A 23,238-nucleotide genomic window follows, 5' to 3' on the forward strand; every position below is an offset into this window, starting at 1 on the left:
ATGTTCCATTATGTTAATATGTTAAAAACTATTATCTGTGTCATCTCCCATTTATATTTTTTTTCAAAATATATTTGTTTAATTTACAGCTTTAGATAGTACTTGGTATATAAAACTTCCTTGTATATAATATTTGACTAATGTATCTAACATTTGGTTAAGCCATGTATGTTTGTATTTTTATAAATATTTTTGAAAACTGAAACTCACCGATTCAATCGGTTGAACCGGAACCAGTCATAATACAACCGGTCAAAACAAGATTGCTTGGTCAAAAACAGGTAAAACTAGTGTCGTACCCGTCCGGTGGACAGGTTGATAAATGTATAAACAATATATTGATTTTATCTTATTTTTATAGGATGACAAATGTATAAACAATATATTGATTTATCTTATTTTTATAGCATATTTCTTTCATTTGTTCCTATATTAGCTATGTACATGACAAATCTATCCAATTATCTTTCTATATCTTGAAATAATATCTATAATTGTGTTGCATACATAACATAAAATAAAGAACACGGTCAATTTAAGACTTAAAAATTGAAATATTATTCAATGTAGAGCTGAAAGTCAAAATAGTTACACATAATCAGCAAATAGAGTGGCTGCTTTTATCACTTCAACCAAGTGCTCACAAATAGCCAAAGCCAAACCTAAAATTAATATTAATATTAATATATATAATATAAAATAAATCAATCAATAAGAATCAATCATTTATGAATTTATGCATAGTACTCTAGGAAAAAAACATGAAATGAAACTAACCAAATCCATCATAAGTTGAAGTTCCATGACCCAATTCATCGATAATAATTAGTGATTTGTCAGTTGCACCTTTTAAAATTGAAGCTGTTTCCAGCATTTCTTGCATAAAGGTAGAAACTCCATGTAACTGTGTATCACTGAATAAACAAAATATTTCAAAGATTCAGGGGCTGTGTCTTTTTTACTTAATGGGTTAAGCACTTAATCAGGATAATTATATATAGCTGTTTCTTTTTGACTTAATCTGGACATAATGACTTTATATGTCGAGCCAAAAACCTATGTTAATGTATTCAGACATTAATCGGATCCTTTACCTATTTGCCTTAATTCTCTTTTCCTTTCAATTTCAACCACTTTGTTTTTTCAAATTAAAGGGTAAAATGGTCATTTAGTCTCATTCAGACTCGAAAAGAAACAGATTCTATGTCTACAACACTTTATCCAAAAAGAAATCATTACCCATACTGCCACTTTACATATAATATTAAAAAAAACAGCCAATGAGCATAAAGATCCCTATTTATTTAACAATAAAATAATAAACAACTAAAATTAAATTTTATAAAAAAGGTAATTTACCTGACAGTCACCAGCACAAACACGAGCAAAAATACAGTCACGGATAGAAATAGAAGCTTTATCAAAAGGAACAAAACATCCAACTTGTGTCATAAGAATGTTCACACCAACCTTGTAAAAATAAACTACAAAAAATCATTATTTCAAATATATATATATATATATATATATATATATATATATATATATATATATATATATATATATATATATATATATATATATATATATCCAACCAAATAATAAAAACTAAATTCACTCAATGCCTACCTGACGTATAAATGTAGATTTTCCACCCATGTTGGGGCTCGTTATAATCTGAAACCAACTCTCTCCCCTCACCTAGTATTTTCCAAAAATAAAAATAATAAATCAGTCCCACTTTTTTTAAATAACCAGAAATATGCTCTAAATTGCAAGAGATCTTACAAGTTTGCAATCATTTGGTATAAAAGTCACCGAATCTTGAGCTTCCACACAAGGGTGTCTACTGTTTTCTAATATAATATCGCATGTATCCTGTCAATGGAAAAATCGTAATTAAAACATATCCTTAAAAAAATTATCATCAACCACATAAAGAGAAAACAAAAAAGAGGAAATTCTAAAATTGTTACCGAAGGTGTGATTTCTGGTGTGGTATAAGGGGTGGGGCTGCTAGCTGCCAGGTCAGCAAAACTTAGCAAGACATCCAGCTCAGCAAGCAACATAGCCAAACCCTCAAACACCTGTATAAAAAGATTAGTTTATGACCATTTTGCCCATTACAGAAGGAAGATGATACAGTAAAGTGTAGCTATCTCAGAGAAAGTAGTTGTTCTTTCAACAACTCGGGTGACCAGTTCCTTCTGGCAACTTTTATATTCTTCTAGAATCTTTTGGTATTCATCTCCTAATTTTTTTTAATTTTGTATTTGTAAACTTTACACCATCTTTTCGGGTTTCAAGAACAGCAAATTGGGCAGCAAGCTTATTTCTCACTTTTGGTTCTTCCTTTTTTGTGATTTTAAAAACATGTCCAAATTATGTGCCTTTATCCAGCTTTAAACCCTTGTCAAGAGCCAGATTAAGGTCATCACCTGTTTTTCTATGTAAATTGTGTATTTGTTGTTCTAGTGATTCTTGTTCGTCTTTTAGGGCTGATAATTGAGAGTCATAACCAGGTGAAATCATGTACTCTCCATTTTCAAGTTGATCAAGATCAACTGAAACTTCCACAAGACCAATGAACTTGTTTATGTGTTCATAATTAGTCTAAAAATTAAGGCGCTCCATGTATCTTTCCTTGATCAGTGATGCAAATTCACCATTGTATCCTTCCAGTGCACTTTTGATGTATGGAACTCTGATGCTTGACTGCATAAAGAAAAACAGTAAAACATATACTCATTATTCACAATTGTTACACAAACTAAAATGTGACTAATTTAGTTCAAGTTATTTCAATGTGTCTCAACTTATTTCATTACACCATCCAAAACTCAGCCCATGAAGCATGATCACAGTATTAAAAATTTATAAAGAGACTAAAATCTAAACACTAATCACCTGATAAAGCTTGACAACATGCAACAAACCAGCTCTTCTTTTCTGAATAATCGGCATTAATCGCTCAATATCAGTTATTCTTTTCAGGTGTTGATTCAAAACCTGACGAAAACCAGTATCCTCTATAACAACCCGTTATTTTCCGATCAATGTAATGACTAAGAGTCAAATGCTGTAATCTCTTTGTGAATTAATAAAAATAGCGTCAAAACTGAAATGTCCAAAAAGCTCAGTTTGAGTATACTAAGTGATAGATATCATAATAAGGTTTCCAAAAATATAAAGAACACTAAAATCTGAGGTGTAACGAAGGAGTTATGACCAATTGAAGGTCCGTAACAATTCCGGTAAGACGCTATTAAGCGTAAAACGAGAAATTTCAATAAAATATTTTTTAGCTTTAGGTATCTAAATGAAAGTCGTAGATATCATTAAACCGTGAACGTGCATAAAAAGAACGCCCAAATCTGACAGTGTATGAGGAAGTTATGATTTTTCGAAGTTTCGGACATAGCGGTAGACAGCTAAAAACTCGAAATAGAGATCGAGTGAACTTTGGCCAATGCAACCTAAACGAGAATCGAAGATCTCGACAATAGTAATACAACGGTAAAAAGACAGACGAAAACGGATGTCGGATGAAGAAGTTATGGATTTTTAACGGACTTTTCCAGTCCCGGCCTGTTCAAAATATATTATTAAAGATAAAGTCAAAACTAGTTGTAGAGTACAGTCTCACCTACGCGTGGATATAAAGAACGCCAAAAACGGAGCTCGTACGCGAAAGTTACGTAATTTAGAAGTTTGGGAATTCAAATTACGCCCCGCGTAAAAGGAGGGTACGCCCCGCGTACCAGGCGATAAGGGCCTCGTCCCATCGGCCAGCAGCCCTCCCATCAGACATCAAGTCCGAAGTACGTAAGCGATGACGACCCACTATGCCCCGCGTACTCCTAGAGTACGCCCAGCGTACCGAGGCGGTTCAACCTCTATAAAAGGGGTGTGAAGGTTTTGGGCTTAATTGCTCAACTCTTCTCTTTCTCGTGCTTTTGCTCTGCGTTTAACCCCTCGAAGCATCCCGAAGCCTCGGTTTTCATATCCAAGTTCCGAAGGAAGTTTTACGCTCCCGAGAATCCTGAGAATCCCAAGAAATCAGCTTTCTCCAGTCGAAGTTCTGCTCGATTCTTGTCTCATCTTCTTCAAACCGCCACTTCAACCAAGTGAGTTCATACCCCTATCACTACATTTTCAAATGCTTTTAAATGCTTTTAAACACTTTTAAAGGGGCGGAATACAAGTAAACACATGGTTAATCCCGTGTGAAAACATCAATCTTTTGTTATACATTTCATGTTGTTTTCATGACTATCATATGGATCTGTTAACATGCAAAACATCTTACACTACTTTACCCTCTCGGGATGAAACATGTTTATAAATATTATAGTCTTTATTTATATGTTTGCATCATATCAAGGGTAACCATTTTCACTATACCATTCTTATACATACAAGAACATACACCTCTTAATTATGCCTTTGTCTATATTGTGGAAAAGGGTAATCATTTCAGGATCAAACATATTCATTTTAATACGTGACTTAATTGAGAATTTGTGAGTCATTCATCTTCACTATACCTATTAAGGTACCGCTAGAAGTCCTGTTTTATAACCAGAATCTCCCGTCCGGAGAACGTGACAAGTGTGTATAGATCTATACGGGACTAATGATCCCGCACCCTGACTGTTAGCTACAGTCCCCGGGGTGACAAGTGTCATAACATTTCGACGCCTGAAGAACGTCGCTACAGGCAAATTATGATAATATGGTTATGAAAACTCACTGGATAGACAATTATTATGGTATTACGTTTTCACGGGAAAAGTAACAGATACAGTTCTTTTCACATTCAAATACAAATCTTCTTATAGTTTTGTTTTATAATAAAACTATACATCATTCTTTTGAGCATGTCATAGTTGCTTACCGGTTACGGTCTTGGTCATTTGACACTGCAGTTCACTTTTAGGAAATTATAGGATTTTCCTGGTTCAAATACATACAATTTATACAACAATCTTTCATACTCATTTCATACATTTGTTAGAAAATATCAGATTTTCTGGAAAACATACACAATTTTTCGAATGGCATACATTTTCTCAAGACACTACTTATGAACTCACCAACTTTATTGTTGACACTTTTTCTTTGAAATAACTTGTATTCTCAGGAAAACGCTAAATCAGGTAGCAACTACTTTTGAAGACTAACGCATTGGCGTTAGTAACGTATTTTGGATCACCATATTGTATTTGATATTCAAACATGTAACACATACAATCATGTAAACTTTTCAAATATATTTATATTATGGTGGTGTGTACTTTCTTTACTTATTCAATTGTTATGATACTGAACATGACGTCCTCCGCCCCCGAACGTTTCCGCCGTTCAGGTTTGGGGGTGTGACAGATTGGTATCAGAGCTTTGTTTATAGTGAACTAAGTATATCAAAACCATTTTTCATATACAACTATAAACACAACTGGGCAAAAACACTCTGATTGAGTGTTATACTTTTAAAATGAAATTTTTATAAAGTATACATGCATACATTGCATAACGGGGTCAGTATCATATTGAAAACAATATAGAAGTATTATTCATGAGTTGTGCAGTGCAGGTATGCCTTGGAACATGTAATCGGAACTGGGATGAATATAGCTTGATCAACTATATTTGTCCGAGAGCCGACTAACGTATGCCAGGGAGTAGCTGCAGTGGACAACAAGTCTAAAAACTTACCAAAAGCATAACCTTTTTGAATCAAACATAACATTTAGAATACTATAGGAGTATTGGGTAAATGCAATAAGTTTAAACTTTGATACTTCAGTATGTGCTTTAGTTTATAGTCAATTCTTAACCCTATTCTCGTATAGACACAATGGCTGGATTCCATCTACCCGGAGACCCCTACTACCCCAATCAAGGCAACGGAGGATGGGTAGAAGACGACCCAGAAGAGGATGAGGAACCAATGGAAGAGGAGGAAGAGGAAGGCTCTGACGGGACAGACTCAGAACCAGAAGTAATCAATCCACCAGCCGTCCGACCTCCTGCGGTTCGAAGAGGTTTTCAGGGACCAACTCCCGTCTGGGGAAGTCACATTCACCATTGGAGTCAACAGCAAGGATTGTGCCCTCCCTACGGCATGTGTCGGGACTTCTACGACGTCAGTGGTGGAAGTTCAGCTGACCGGGCACTCCCAGTCATTGTGGGCAAGCTAGCCAACCAGTCCTACCAATCAGGAGTCCAAGCGAACCGGATTCGCGAAGTCAACGTGGAGGTACAAGGTAACGCTGCCGACATTCGTCGTCTGGACGGATTGCAGGAAAATGCCCAACTCCACACCGATGTACTCCAAGGCCAAATGGATGCAGCCCTCTCCGAAATAAGGGAAATGAGGGAGCAGCAAGCCATCTTTGAGAGGCGTCTAATGGAAGCCAAACAATCAGACGCGGAGTCTAGCTCCAAGCGCCACCTGCGTCGCAAGTAGTACTTGCTCGACCCCAAAATTTTGTTATAGTATAGGATCTCCGCTAAAAGTCCTACTTTTCTTAACTTCTGTATCGGAGACCTTTAGAAAGGTCACAATTTTCCAAACACTATGATGTAACCCAACTTATATATATATAATGAAGTATTTCCTTTGCGTGTAAAAATTTCTTGGTTATCACTCAAATTCATAAGTTTATCTATTAATATATAAACTCTCATTATGAATCAAACTCAAAACCTTGTTTAGGTCAAATCCAATTCATGAATGTTTAAAATAACTAACTCATTAACACGTGGCTTTCAATCATTAAAGACTTATTGTCTTCATTGTTAATTCTTTGACAGCACGATGCCGCCTCGCAGATCTACTCGCAGGGTAAACAACACAACACCAACGCCACCACCACCACCTCCCCATTATGACCCCAACATGGTGCAGGTTGCTATCACCGCAACAGTAGCAGCTGCACTGTCACAAATAAACTCTAATGGAAATGGAGGGGCCGGAAGTAGTACCAATCATCTTAACCATGGCACTGGTCATGGTCAGGTCAGGGAATGCACATGCAAAGAGTTCTCAAACGCAAAGCCAAAGATGTCCAACGGCACTGGAGGAGTCATTACACTTATGCAATGGTTCGAAAAGATCGAGACGGTCTTTGAAATCTGTTCATGCCAAGAAGCAAGCAAGGTAAAATTTGCTGCTTGTACTTTCACAGACCGAGCCCTCACATGGTGGAAGGGCCATGTGAAATCGGTATCTCTTCCAGTCGCCAACGCCATGAGCTGGGAGGACTTAAAAGTCCTGCTATTAGAAGAATACTGCCCAAGAGGCGAAATTCAAAAACTGGAGCAGGAGTTATGGAACCTAAAGATGACTGGGTCCGACCTAGCCGCCTACACGGCCAGGTTCAGTGACTTGTCAGCTGTGTGCCCGGGTATGGTCAACCCGGAACCAAAGAAAGTGGAAAGATACATATGGGGGCTGTCACCCCAGATTCAAGGGCATGTTTTGGCTTCCAACCCAGTCACATTCAACAGCGCGAAGCGGCTGGAACAACGATTAATCGATCACGGGGTTAAACAAGGTACCATCACAGTTGCTGCTGACCCACCGAAGGAGGTAGAGGACCGAAGGAAACCCTGGAACAAGAGAAAGGGGCAAGCCCCGCAAGAGAACCCCAAGAGGCAACAGTTAGTGATAGTTCACGCTGTTACTATCCCTACCACCACCACACCAACAAAGCCGTACATCGGCAATCTGCCGAAGTACAATAGGTGCAACTTTCATCAACACGGACCCTGCCGTGAGATGCATTACACCAAGTGCAACTGGAAGGGACACATTATCCGCTTCTGCAAGGAACCAACCCAACCAGCCGCCCCAGCCGCAAATGTAGGAGTAGGTCGTACTTGTTACGAGTGTGGAGCAACGGGACACTTCCGAAGGGACTGCCCGAAAGCAAACAATGGGAATGCTGAGGGAAGTGGCCGAGTATTCGCAATGGGCCAGGAGGAAGCCGTTGCAGACCCCACTGTTGTTACGGGTACGTTCCTCCTCGATAACTCATATGCATGCATGTTATTTGATAGTGGAGCGGAGAGGAGTTTTGTGAGTCATAGTTTTAAAAATCTACTCAAACAAATCCCCAACCATTAAGTGAAACTTTTGTAGTAGAAATGGCTAACGGGAAAACAGAAGGCGCTAAGGAAATATACTTAAACTGTACCCTCTCATTAAACAATAAATCCTTTCCAATCAACCTCATGCCAGTCTCAATAAAAAGTTTCGACGTCATCATAGGCATGGATTGGCTAAGTTCTCATCGTGCGGACATTTTTGTTGGATTAGTGTCTAAGTCCATAACTATTTTGGTATGTACTTGACCCGATGGTGCATGGTCCTTTTGGGTTGCCTTCACCAAAGCAACTTGATAGGATGAATTATGGAGAGAAAGGATTAATTATGATTTATTAATATATTATGAGAATAATATATTAAAGGAGAAATCATATTGTTTAATTAATATTAGTCAAGAATTAATTGATAATTAATTTTGTGGCTAAAAGAGATTAATTAAACTTAAGGGACTGGAACTGTAATTATAAGATAATTGCATTTGGGCTATGGATCACCTTGGACTAATAGGTTGGACGAATTCTATGGGGAAACCCATTAGAAATCGCCCAAGGGATATTCTAAAAGGGTCCATGGGCTGCTTAGGGCTTAAGCAGTCAGATTAGGGTTTCCTAGTTGAAAACCCTAATAGCCTACATGTATATATAGTACCCTTAAGCCCCAAAAACGTGGCTAAGAGTTCCACTAGGGTTTCCACACGTTTTGGGCAGCCTCCTCTTTCCTTATTCTTCATCCTCTTGCTCTTGGTGTTTGTGAGCCATTAGAGGAGTGACACTTGTGACTCTAAGCTTTCTAAAGCCATTACAAGGAGGATTTGAGATTGTTATTGCTATATAACAATTAAGGTATGATCTAAACCCTAATTCATATGTTAATATTGATTATCACATGCTAGATCTAGGGTTTATAGTCTTGGATGAATGCATGTACAATAGAGAAACCTAGATCCAAGCATTAGGGTTTGCATGAGCACATAGGATGTTCTTATGGCCTAAACCCATCAGTGGTATCAGAGCCTTGATTGGTTTCTATTGTATTGATGCCTTGGTTATTTGTTCAAGCTTCAAAATCGATTTTTTGGCTCCCTGACTGATGAACTCGGCGAGTTCCAATGTGGACTCGGCGAGTTGCTCCAACTCGGCGAGTCCATAGAGGAACTCGGCGAGTTCGAGCGTCAGTAAGAGCAGATTTCGGGATTTCTTGCTATTTTGCTTGAGGATACTTGCCTTAATTGTTTTGGGTCTTTAATATTCGAATTTTATCTTATATTTGAGAATATCCTTGATTAAACAAAAGATAATTACCAATTGATTAGATAATAACTTCCTTATATGATTAAAGATTAATTATTTGTATTAATTGGGTAACTTATCTTGCAAGAAATTGAAATTAGGTCAAATTTAGATAATCATTAAATTAATTGTTTAATTTAAATTATTTGCTATTTGATCCTTGTGTTTTTTGAAATGTTTCAAATACTTGCCCTCAAGTTTTGGAATTTAAATTTTGATTAAAAGGTTTGATTTGAAATATTTAAATTCTAAACCCTAATGTTTTGAAATGTTTCAAAACTTGCCCTCAAGTTTTGGAATTTAAAAGTTGATTAAAAGTTTAATTTAGAAATGTTAGATTCTAAAACCCTAGTATTGTTTTTTGAAAAGTTCAAATCACACCCTTATGGTTTTATTAAATTAATTAAGTGCATAATTAAAAGAGAGTTAATAAATCCATAGTGATATGGTTTACATTTAATTAAATTAAAAGTATGTTTTATTAAATTAGACCACCTAGTAATTTAAAAGTGTAAAATACACCCTATAGTATATATAACATTAAAAGTCTAGTATTATATATATGTATGAGTAAACAGTCAGTCTTACCGTTAGTAGGCCTCATTCACGAAGCTAGTCTATAAGGGGTGTTTAAGGAAATTGCCTATAAAATGGCGATTGAATGGGTATCCACTCTTACCCACCGCACTCTTGACTAGTGGAGGGTCGTTAGTCGAACGGGTAGGATAGGGCAAACCCTTTCCATTAAAAGTATAATGAAGTATTAAGTAACTAAATGTCTTATACAAAATTCCCAATCTTAGTTACTTTAGACAAAAGTGAATTGATGCAATTCCATGAAATTACACTTTGTGCCCTTGCGAAGACATTAGTGGAGCGTGTGTGGCTAACCGGCACACTAAATGGTACTAAGCAAAGGTAGCAAAGGGTGACTCATTGTTTGTCATAGTTCGGTGGAGCGTGTGTGGTTAACCGGCACATCAAATAGGTGACTGTAACATTGGGGGCACCATGTAAGTTTGCATGGTTATTCACACCCTGTTTTGTGATCCTCGGCATCCCAGTCACAAATCGAGGGGCATATCAAGATTTAAACATGCCATTGAAATGTTCAATGAATCTCAAAAGATCTAGGAATTTTCAATAGATTTAAAACTTAAATTTCTTTTTCGTTTTTCATGGTGGAAATTAGTGAATCGTCATTCACTTACCTTCAAATGTTCTGCAATTTGGGTTACGGCATCCCTCTCCCAAGTTGTAGAGTATTGTGTTGGGTCCTAGCCTTAATATCTCATTTGGGTGATTTATTAAGGACTCAATCAATCAACTAACTTGAATTTTTCTCCCGTTTTGTAGATGTCAAAGTATGACAACTATGGTCTTCCCAAATCCCGTGGAACAAGCTTTTCACATGAAGATGATATTCCACGATTCGATAGAGGAACACGAGATCATGCTTCACTTCCTCCACCTCCTCCTATTGTTCTCCCTAACCCACAAGTTCAAAAGGTTGAAAAGTTCAAACTCACTCAAGCCCTTTTGGCAAGCAAACATGAAGAAGGAAAGTCAGTGTGTGCACACGTCCTAGAGATGAAGTCGCACATTGATAAGTTAAGAATGTTGGGGTCTGTTGTCTGTGAGGAGCTGGCTGTTGACTGGGTTCTTCAGTCACTTCCTGACTCATATAGTGAGTTCGTAAGAGAGTACTATATGATGAACCATGACGTAACCCTCATCGATCACACCTATATGCTTATTGCTGCTGAATCAGCAATGATTTGGTGCACTAGAAAAGCAAAGTTGATTGGTGGATCTGCCTTCCAGACCTCTATGGATATAGACAATGGCAACGAAAGGCATGCCATGATCGAAAAGTTTGATCATAAGAGAAAGGCAAAGTCAGAAGTAGTTTCGTGTGTTGTTCCAAAAGAGTCAATTTGCTTTTATTGCCAAGAGAAGGGGCATTGGAGACGAAGCTGCCCTATTTACCTAAGAGATCTAAGAGATGGGAGAGTCAAAACGTATGGCTCTACTTTAGGTAAAATCCATTAACTAACTCTTTTAAGTTCCTATTCTAGATTCTTAATACATAATGTGATAAGATTACATTTCGATGTCTTGTAGGATCGAAGAAAAGAGAGGAATCTTAAGGGAAGAAGTGAGCGGAATCTAATCGTGAAGAAATGGATTTCGATCGCATTACTTGAAGATTAGAATATTAAGCTACTACTTGGAGTTAGAATAGATTGCTTAGGAATATTTAACAACATAGTTTTTCAGTTGAATTGCATTGTAAGGACAAATTTTTCCGCAATAATATAAATTTTGATTTTATATTATTTATTTATCCTTGCAATGGCGTGTATGAAAAATTGATGTAAGTTTCTATTATTAGCAATAATGGATTTGATTCTTAATTATGTTATTTGTGGAAAGGTCAAAAATTTATCAAATAGGGAAAGTTTCTCATCGCCCAAGTTTCAATTGGACAGAAACTTGGAATCATACAACTTGGTTGCATGATGAATGAGAAATTTCATATTTGGAAATTAGACTAATTCATTAACAAAGTGTCAAGTGAAGGACTAGGAGATCGAGTACACAAGGTTGTGTGTTGATCAAGTCCACCACAAGAGTAACAAAGATATTCGTCATGATTTACTAAGGTTAAGTAAATATGATTATACTTATGAGATTAAGTGTAATTCTTAATTGATTGAAAGAGTTTCAATAAATAGCAGAACGAATAAGAAGAATCAAGTAGGCAGAAAGATAAAAGTTTCTCTATTCTAAGAAGAAGGGAGAGTACCTTTTTATTATGTTTTATGATAGGTCTTAATGATTAAGAACCATATCTCAATTGATCCTCTAAGTGAGTCTTAGTGCAATTGTATGTCTGAGAAGAGGAATCAAGAATTGAAGAAATGGTTAAATCAAGAAGTCAATCATACTTCGTTCCAAAACCAAGTCTTAGAGTTAAGATTGTGAATTGAGTGACAAGTCTTAAGAAGGTTTATAACATTCATCAAATGTGAAATTTGAAAAGGTTTTCTTATTCTTGCACAATTGGAAAGTTGTGATGTCTTGGATAAGACAAAGACCAACTAGGGCCAATTTAGTGAAGTGTTTTGTCTTGATAAAAACTACACTAACTCTTGAATATTTGTTTGTCGAGAAATGTTTATTGACAAAAGAATCTTATATGTCAAGGAGTCAGTGGGAGTCTTAATGGTCTTGAAAAGTTTCAAGAACTAATCGAGAATAAACCTTATCGATCATCACTAGCACACGACTTGAGGTTTACAACCTATCGTGTTGACATTATTTTGTTTCTGTGCCATTCCAATTAAGTTAATTATGCATGTGAGTTCTATGAGTTCTCATTTGAACGCATAAAAGGCAAGCACCTTGATCAATGAAAAGTACGTTGATATGAAAGGGTGAACTGCTTAACTACTTGGAAGACATGGTGGGCACTCGTGTTACCATAAGGCAAGAAATCAAAATTGAGAAAGTTCAGTCCATATGAGTTTGGATTTGTCGCAAACTTTGGTTTTGACAAATTCGCATGGATAGGAACACATACACCATTAAAATCTAAGTGTCATAAGATTCCCTCCTTCATGAAAATGACTGTGAGGAAATGCTTTCACTAAGAGAGATTTTAAGAAGATAGTGATTATGAAATTGTATTCTCGAATTCTATTATGGTTACGGCATCCCTTTCCATAATTCGATTGTGAGATTTGGCAATTAGTCTGGATTGTTTAGACACACATATGAGCTATCTAAGGCAAAGGTGTGTAAGTTTAAGAAGCCTAGATAAAGGATTATCAAAGCATTAGGTATTAGAAATATGAACTTCAGAAATTCAATAAGTATTGTTTTCTGGAAGTTCAGTTGTTTTCTAAAAACATGTCAAAGCTAGTGGGAGCATAAGTGTTATGCTTATATGATAATAATCATCATGATAGTGGGAGCATAAATGTTGTGCTTGTATGATTATTAAGGCAAGTATTGCAAGTTAGCAATATTAATTATAGAAAACAAGAGTCATACCTTGCAAAGTCGTAAGGGTTGAATAGTTGTTTTGCTATAATTAAGGGAGAGAATATTGTACTTCATTTCAAAATCTAAAGCTTAGATTGAGAAATTTTAATAAATTTAGTCAAAGGATACATAGTGTGTTCTTAAATTTCGATTATGATTACGGCATCCCTCTTCATAGTTCGAATTGTAAGAACGAGACACATAAAATATTATGGCAGAAGATGGATAAAGCATCATATCTTTATGTAAGACATTATGCATCGTGTTCCATACGCTTCGGGTATAGGATCGATTGCAAGTGCTATAATATTTGACCATTCTAAAATTTTCAAAAAATGTCTAGCGCATTTAGAGGGAAAAAGGACTAGAATCGGTTTTGACTAAAATAATTAAACAACTATCAAAGGACGATCCAAAGCTTGCTGAGGATTGGTCGCTTGTGAGTAGTTGGAAGTATGGTATTGGATGACATTATTATGAATAGATAAGATTCTATTAAGAATGAATTGTCATATGCCAAATATGGAAATGTTTCCATATTGGGAGTTAGATATTAAGAATCTATGTCTAGATTAGAAACTTTTATGCAAGAAGGATGTTCAAAGGAATGTACTTTGAGTGAGAGACATCATATCTATAGAATTGTTTCTGATAGAGATTGGCCGAGTCTTGATGATTTTGAGCTGTGACTTTACGAAAGAATCATTGCATAAAATGTTAGAATCTAGCATAAGTAACAAGAATTTGATATTCTTATACTTGTGATAAGGATTGGGAGTTGTGAAATGAATATGATTGGAAATGTGTTCATTTGATCTATTTCACAAAGAAAGGACCATAGGTAAACATTGTGTGCATGCTGAGAGCATGGGACAAGTGTAGTAATAATTCAAGTAAGAAGTTGATTACCCGAAATAACAAATAATGAGTAATCAATATGGTGATTAAATAAAATGTTTTATTTATACCCAGAGTTTGGGGCCATATGGGATTAGTATTATTCTTGTGTTTCACTTTGCATGTTTTGACTTCCTGAATAATCAAATTATTTCAGAATAATCAAATTATTCGAATGGTCCACAGTCGTTCATATGTTGGAAGTAGGTATGAATGAAGACTGTCATGAATTGGTTTGTAGATTGTCTAAAGTGTATTAGACATAAGCAAATGTTTGCTGCAACGTTCATAAGTGCTTATGAATATGATTGGAGCATTGGATTAAACCCACGCTCACTTGGATCACTTCATGGATTTTATCACGAGTGACTGGTGAGACGATAATATCTTATATTCTTGAAACCGAGATGTTTGAGTTGTATCTTGTGAGTCGGTTACACATTGATAATATGTAAACGCACCAGTAACTTGGTGTCATAAAACATATTGTTGTGTGTGATTCGGTAAGTGAGTGCAAGCAAGCATTGAATCAAAGTTTATCCGTTCCTTTTATCCAAAGTAGGATGAAAGCGATATCTGTGGGCCCCTCGATGATTTAGTGATGACAACTAAGCGCTTGGCCAAGCCGGGACTAATTTGATGTGTTCAATTGTAGTCTGTTGTCAGTCGTCATAAATCGGAAATCGGGAAACAACACATAGACAGAGAGAATGATTTAAATCCATGTCTCAGTCTATACGATATCTAGAATGGAGGAATATATGATCCCTTATCTAAAGGACACGCTTCTGATAGGATCAGAGTTGACAGCGGTTTTTGAAAGCTACGATTGCAGATCAGGATCTGAAGTCATACCCAGAATAGTTATTAGACTTATCCAAGTGGGAGACTGTTGGATTAGTGTCTAAGTCCATAACTATTTTGGTATGTACTTGACCCGATGGTGCATGGTCCTTTTGGGTTGCCTTCACCAAAGCAACTTGATAGGATGAATTATGGAGAGAAAGGATTAATTATGATTTATTAATATATTATGAGAATAATATATTAAAGGAGAAATCATATTGTTTAATTAATATTAGTCAAGAATTAATTGATAATTAATTTTGTGGCTAAAAGAGATTAATTAAACTTAAGGGACTGGAACTGTAATTATAAGATAATTGCATTTGGGCTATGGATCACCTTGCAATAATAGGTTGGACGAATTCTATGGGGAAACCCATTAGAAATCGCCCAAGGGATATTCTAAAAGGGTCCATGGGCTGCTTAGGGCTTAAGCAGTCAGATTAGGGTTTCCTAGTTGAAAACCCTAATAGCCTACATGTATATATAGTACCCTTAAGCCCCAAAAACGTGGCTAAGAGTTCCACTAGGGTTTCCACACGTTTTGGGCAGCCTCCTCTTTCCTTATTCTTCATCCTCTTGCTCTTGTTGTTTGTGAGCCATTAGAGGAGTGACACTTGTGACTCTAAGCTTTCTAAAGTCATTACAAGGAGGATTTGAGATTGTTATTGCTATAAAACAATTAAGGTATGATCTAAACCCTAATTCATATGTTAATATTGATTATCACATGCTAGATCTAGGGTTTATAGTCTTGGATGAATGCATGTACAATAGAGAAACCTAGATCCAAGCATTAGGGTTTGCATGAGCACATAGGATGTTCTTATGGCCTAAACCCATCAATTTTATGTTACGATAAGGCCGTTCGCCTTAATCTACCAAATGGCAAAGCCCTCGTTATTTATGGCGACAAACCTAGCACCCCTCTTCGTATCATCTCTTGCATCAAGGCTCAAACATATCTGCGCAAGGAATGCCACGCGTTCTTGGCACATATTGTGGATGTGAAACGAGGAGTAGAAGACATCAAGAGCGCGCCTGACGTCTGTGACTTTCCTGATGTCCTTCCTGAGGATCTTCCGGGAATACCTCCTGCAAGGCAAGTCGAATTCCGAATCGACTTAATTCCTGGAGCCACCCATGTGGCCAAAGCGTCGTATCGCTTAGCCCCAGCAGAGATGCAAGAACTATCCAGTCAACTGAACGAACTTCTCAGCAAAGGATTCATCCGACCAAGTTTCTCACCTTGGGGATCACCAGTGCTTTTCGTGAAAAAGAAAGACGGATCGTTCAGAATGTGCATCGACTACCAAGAACTCAACAAACTTACCATTAAGAACCGGTACCCCTACCACTAATAGACGATCTGTTCGATCAACTCCAAGGAGCAAACTACTTTTCCAAGATCGATCTGAGGTCGGGATATCACCAGCTGAGAGTCCTAGAGAGCGATGTTCCTAAGACGGCCTTCCGAACTAGATACGGTCACTACGAATTCGTAGTGATGCTGTTCGGACTAACCAATGCATCCGTCGTGTTCATGGACTTAATAAATCGGGTATGTCGTTCGTTCCTGGACAAATTTGTGATAGTATTCATAGATGACATACTCATCTATTCAAAAAGTAAAGAAGAACATGGTCAACACCTGAGACAAGTCTTAGAGACACTAAGAACTGAGAAGCTTTACGCGAAATTCTCAAAATGCGAGTTTTGGATTAGGAAGGTGGACTTCCTAGGTCACGTGGTCAACAAAGAGGGAATCCACGTGGACCCTTCAAAGATCAAGGCTATCCAGAATTGGTCTGCGCCAACAACGCCAACCGAAATTCGCCAATTTCTAGGCCTTGTTGGCTATTACCGCAGGTTCATACAGAACTTCTCCAGCATTGCAAAACCTCTTACCTCCCTGACTTAGAAGGGTGTAACTTACAACTGGGGGGAAAAGCAAGATACTGCATTCCAAACCTTGAAGCAAGCCCTGTGCAGTGCACCCATTTTGTCTCTTCCAGAGGGGGCAGAAGACTTTGTAGTATACTGCGATGCATCCAAACAAGGGCTGGGTTGTGTACTAATGCAGCGGGGAAAGGTTATTGCGTACGCCTCATGACAACTAAAAACGCATGAGGTCAACTACACCACTCACGACTTAGAACTTGGAGCAGTGGTGTTCGCCCTAAAAATCTGGAGGGACTACCTATATGGTACAAAGTGCACCATCTTCACAGACCACAAGAGCCTTCAACATATATTCGATCAGAAGGAGCTCAATATGAGGCAAAGACGTTGGGTTGAGCTACTCAACGACTACGAATGTGAGATTCGTTATCATCCGGGAAAAGCCAATGTGGTGGCAGATGCCCTTAGTCGTAAGGAGTACTCTGGTCGAAGAGTGAAGTCATTAACCATGACGATCCATTCGCAGCTGTCAACACAAATCAAGGAAGCATAACTAGAAGCCTTGAAACCCGAAAATGTGACAGGTGAAACACTTAGAGGGATGGACAAGAATCTTGAGATCAAGAGTGGCGGAGTACGTTACCTCATGAACCGAATCTGGACACCGAAGTTCGGTGGGTTTAGAGAAATGGTTATGGACGAAGCACACAATACCCCATACTCCGTGCACCCAGGTTCAGATAAGATGTATCTGGATCTCAAACAACTCTACTGGTGGCCAAACATGAAAGCAGAAATTGCAACCTATGTGGGCAAGTGCTTGACTTGTGCCAAGATCAAAGTAGAACATCAGAAGCCCTCAGGTCTACTCCATCAGCCCGAAATACCTGAGTGGAAGTGGGAGCAGATTTCCATGGACTTCATAACCAAACTACCCAAGACACAGGGTGGTCACGATACTATTTGGGTGATCGTCGACAGGTTAACCAAATCTGCCCACTTCTTGTCGATCAAAGAGACCGATAAGATGGAGAAACTAACAAGAACCTACATCCGAGAGATCGTGCGCCTTCATGGAGTGTCGATATCTATCATCTCGGACAGAGACAGTAGATTCACTTCAAGGTTCTGGCAAACGCTACAGAAGGCCTTAGGTACTAAGCTAGATATAAGTACAGCCTATCACCCACAAACTGACGGGCAGAGTGAGAGAACGATCCAAACCCTAGAAGACATGTTGCGAGCATGTGTGATCGACTTTGGTAAAGAGTGGGACATCCACTAACCATTATTTGAGTTCTCTTATAACAACGGTTATCACACTAGTATCAAGACTGCTCCATTTAAATCCCTGTACGGCCGCAAGTGCAGATCACCTTTGTGCTGGGCGGAAGTAGGCGACACGCAGTTGGCGAGAGGGCTAGTCCCTGATAGCACTCTCACTGGTCCGGAGATCATTAGGGAAACGACTGAAAAGATCGTTCAAATTCGAAAGCGACTGAAAGCCTCGAGGGATAGACAAAAGAGCTATGCCGACAAAAGACGAAAACCCTTGGAATTTCAGGTTGGTGACCGCGTTCTACTGAAGGTCTCACCCTGGAAGGGCATGATACGCTTCGGGAAGCGTGGAAAACTAAACCCAAGGTACATTGGACCCTTCGAAATTACTTCAAGGATTGGTCCAGTAGCTTATAGACTTCAACTTCCAGTCGAACTTAACAAAGTACACCCGGTGTTTCATATATCTAATTTGAAGAAATGTCTATCCGACGAAATTCTTGTAATTCCACTCGAGGAAATCGAACTAAATAAAAATCTTAACTTTGTGGAAGAAGCCGTCGAGATCATGGATAGGGAAATCAAACGAACTAAACAGAGTCGCACACCAATAGTGAAGGTTCGCTGGAATGCTAAGCGAGGACCTGAATTCACTTGGGAGCGAGAAGATCAGATGCAACAAAAGTACCCGCATCTCTTCCCTAGTCCATAAACTTTTACTTTGTAATTAATTTCGGGACGAAATTCCCTCTAACGGGGGGATGATGTAACAACCCGTTATTTTCCGATCAATGTAATGACTAAGAGTCAAATGTTGTAATCTCTTTGTGAATTAATAAAAATAGCGTCAAAAATGAAATGTTCAAAAAGCTCAATTTGAGTATACTAAGTGGTAGATATCATAATAAGGTTAACAAAAAATATAAAGAACACTAAAATCCGAGGTGTAACGAATGAGTTATGACCAATTGAAGGTCCGTAACAATTCCGGTAAGACGCTATTAAGTGTAAAACGTGAAATTTCAATAAAATACTTTTTAGCCTTAGGTATATAAATGAAAGTCGTAGATATCATTAAACCGTGAACGTGCATAAAAAGAACGCCCAAATCTGACTTCGTATGAGGAAGTTATGATTTTTCGAAGTTTCGGACATAACGGTAGACAGCTAAAAACTCGAAATAGATATCGAGTGACTTTTGGCCAATTCAACCTAAACGAGAATCGAAGATCTCGACAATAGTAATACAACGGTAAAAAGACAGACGAAAACGGACGTCGGATGAAGAAGTTATGGATTTTTAACGGACTTTTCGAGTCCCGGCCTGTTAAAAATATATTGGTAAAGATAAAGTCAAAAATAGCCAACGGAGTCTAAACGAAAGTTGTAGAGTACAGCCTCACCTACGCGTGGATATAAAGAACGCCAAATACAGAGCTCGTACGCGAAAGTTACGTAATTTAGAAGTTTGGGAATTCAAATTAAGCCCCGCGTAAAAGGAGGGTACGCCCCGCGTACCAGGCGATAAGGGCCTCGTCCCATCGGCCAGCAGCCCTCCCATCAGACTGTTGGATAAGGTGTCTAAGTCCATAAGTATTTATGGTATGTACTTGACCCGACCCGGCATGGTCCATTTGGGTTGCATGGCATCATGCATTTGGATAGACTAAATGAGAGAAATAACACTTGTGGTTTATTAATATATTATAAGTTCTAATATATTAATAGTATTATTTAATTAGTATTGATCAAGAATTAATCTAGGATTAATTAAGTGATCAAAAGATGACTAATTAAATATATGGGTTGATCATGTAAATCATCCATAACTTGTATAGTGGGCTAAAAGGCTCCATGGATAATCAAGTTGGGTTAAACCCATTGAATGCTCCATGGAGGCTCCATGGGAGTTACAAACCCATGGGTCATGGAAATGAAGAGTCATGCCACATTAGGGTTTACATGGTGTAACCCTAGATGTGACACACTATATAAGCAACATGTTCTCCACCAAAATTGGGACACTAAGAAACAAGAGGGCTAGGCCGATTTTAGAAGTGTGTATTCTCTCTAAAGTCATTCCAAAAGCATTTGGTGTTGTGTGAAGCATTTGAGGCATCACACTTGGGGTGCTAGGCTCACAAGGTTTCAAGGATCATAAGCAACAACAAGGTAAATTATTCTATCTTTCATGCAAGTTAAAATTTGTTCCCCATGTATGCTAGATAGGAATATAACCTTGGAATTCAACTTTGCATTATAATTAGACAAACATAGATCCAAGGTTATTAGGGTTGCATGTACACTTAGGAAGTGTTAGAATGCTCAAAACCCATCACAGACATCAAGTCCGAAGTACGTAAGCGATGACGACCCACTACGCCCCGCGTACTCCTAGAGTACACCCAGCGTACCGAGGCGGTTCAACCTCTAGAAAAGGGGTGCGAGGGTTCCGGGCTTAATTGCTCAACTCTTCTCTTTCTCGTGCTTTTGCTCTGCGTTTAACCCCTCGAAGCCATTCTGAAGCCTCGGTTTTCATATCCAAGTTCCGAAGGAAGTTTTACGCTCCCGAGATTCCCGAGAATCCCGAGAAATCAGCTTTCTCCAGTCGAAGTTCTGTTCGATTCTTGTCTCATCGTCTTCAAACCGCCACTTCAACCAAGTGAGTTCATACCCCTATCACTACATTTTCAAATGCTTTTAAATGCTTTTAAACACTTTTAAAGGGGGGGGGGGGAATACAAGTAAACACATGGTTAATCCCGTGTGAAAACATCAATCTTTTGTTATACATTTCATGTTGTTTTCATGACTATCATATGGATCTGTTAACATGCAAAACATCTTACACTACTTTACCCTCTCGGGATGAAACATGTTTATAAATATTATAGTCTTTATTTATACGTTTGCATCATATCAAGGGTAACCATTTTCACTATACCATTCTTATACATACAAGAACATACACCTCTTAATTATGCCTTTGTCTATAATATGGAAAAGGGTAATCATTTCAGGATCTAACATATTCATTTTAATACGTGACTTAATTGAGAATCTGTGAGTCATTCATCTTCACTATACCTATTAAGGTACCGCTAGAAGTCCTGTTTTATAACCAGAATCTCCCGTCCGGAGAACGTGACAAGTGTGTATAGATCTATACGGGACTAATGATCCCGCACCCTGACTGTTAGCTACAGTCCCCGGGGTGACAAGTGTCATAACATTTCGACGCCTGAAGAACGTCGCTACAGGCAAATTATGATAATATGGTTATGAAAACTCACTGGATAGACAATTATTATGATATTACATTTTCACGGGAAAAGTAACAGATACAGTTCTTTTCACATTCAAATACAAATCTTCTTATAGTTTTGTTTTATAATAAAACTATACATCATTCTTTTGAGCATGTCATAGTTGCTTACAGGTTACGGTCTTGGTCATTTTAGACTGCAGTTCACTTTTAGGAAAATATAGGATTTTCCTGGTTCAAATACATACAATTTATACAACAATCTTTCATACTCATTTCATACATTTGTTAGAAAATATGGATTTTTTGGAAAACATACACAAATTTTCGAATGGCATACATTTTCTCAAGACACTACTTATGAACTCACCAACTTTATTGTTGACACTTTTTCTTTGAAATAACTTGTATTCTCAGGAAAACGTTAAACCAGGTAGCAACTACTTTTGAAGACTAACGCGCTGGCGTTAGTAACATATTTTGGATCACCATATTGTATTTGATATTCAAACATGTAACACTACAATCATGTAAACTTTTCAAATATATTTATATTATGGTGGTGTGTACTTTCTTTACTATTCAATTATTATGATACTGAACATGACGTCCTCCGTCCCCGAACGTTTCTGCCGTTCAGGTTTGGGGGGTGTGACATCCTCCACAAAAGCTTGAACCAAATCTAGTCTTTTATTAATCTCTATCACATCTAACAAAGGTTGTTTTATCAATAAATGAAGTAACCATCTACCCAAGCTAGTTGTACATGTTCTGTTCATAAGACCAAAAAGACTAAAATTCTTGTTGGCATCCGTCTTACTTTCCGTAACATTCAATGCCCTCATAGCTGCAGAATCTAATCTCATGTACTTGTTACAGAACATTATGAGGATAATGTTCCGCCATAGCAAATATAGAAATGTATCATGTAAATCCATTAAAGGGGATGAAATGCATCATGTAAAGCTTCCATAAATCGGCTTCCCTATTGACATCAAATTAAGAGACAACTTTATATATCCATCTTTGACATCAAATTAAGCAACAAAGTCTAAAATTAAAAGCCAATAATGAAATCAAAGGATCAGGTGTGAAGAAAAAACCCATTACAGAACATTATGAGGATAATTGTTATTCAACAGGAATTTTAGACTGGGGATAATAATCAAAACATAAAGACAATAAGATAGATAAAAGAAAACCTTAAAATCAAACCCAATGGGTATCGTCATGAGAAGCTTGATCAGCGGGAGAGGCATGTTACTGATCGTGCGAGCCCCATGAGGTAGAAGAAAACGGGAAATAATGTTGGTGATGGCTTCTAGCTCTTTTCATTGGAACACCGAGACCCGAATAACAATTTATGAAGGAAATCAAGGGGTGGGAGGGCCTTTATACTCCTCCGAAAAAATACCTCCACACGTAATCACGCAATCGTGGGTGAATATAGCTGTAGAAGACGCAACATAACGAAGAACCACCTGCAGTTAACAAAAGCCGACTGAGAGAGCAGGGAAAGGGGGAAACTGGGAGGAGTTACAGAGAAAGGGAACGTGGGAGGTGGGGAAACCTAAAAACTGATTGAACGATGGGAG

General features: G+C 37.8%; 1 pseudogene; it reads right to left on the reverse strand.

Annotated features, from left to right (window-relative positions):
* Nucleotides 1-588: 588 nt before the first annotated feature.
* On the reverse strand, nt 589-22,527 carry LOC145106177 (DNA mismatch repair protein MSH2-like; annotated as a pseudogene).
* Nucleotides 22,528-23,238: the final 711 nt, after the last annotated feature.

The sequence above is a fragment of the Lactuca virosa genome, chromosome 4 (genome assembly GCF_052849685.1).
Source record: "Lactuca virosa cultivar CGN04683 chromosome 4, Lactuca_virosa_CGN04683_v6, whole genome shotgun sequence".
NCBI classification, from domain to species: domain Eukaryota; kingdom Viridiplantae; phylum Streptophyta; class Magnoliopsida; order Asterales; family Asteraceae; genus Lactuca; species Lactuca virosa.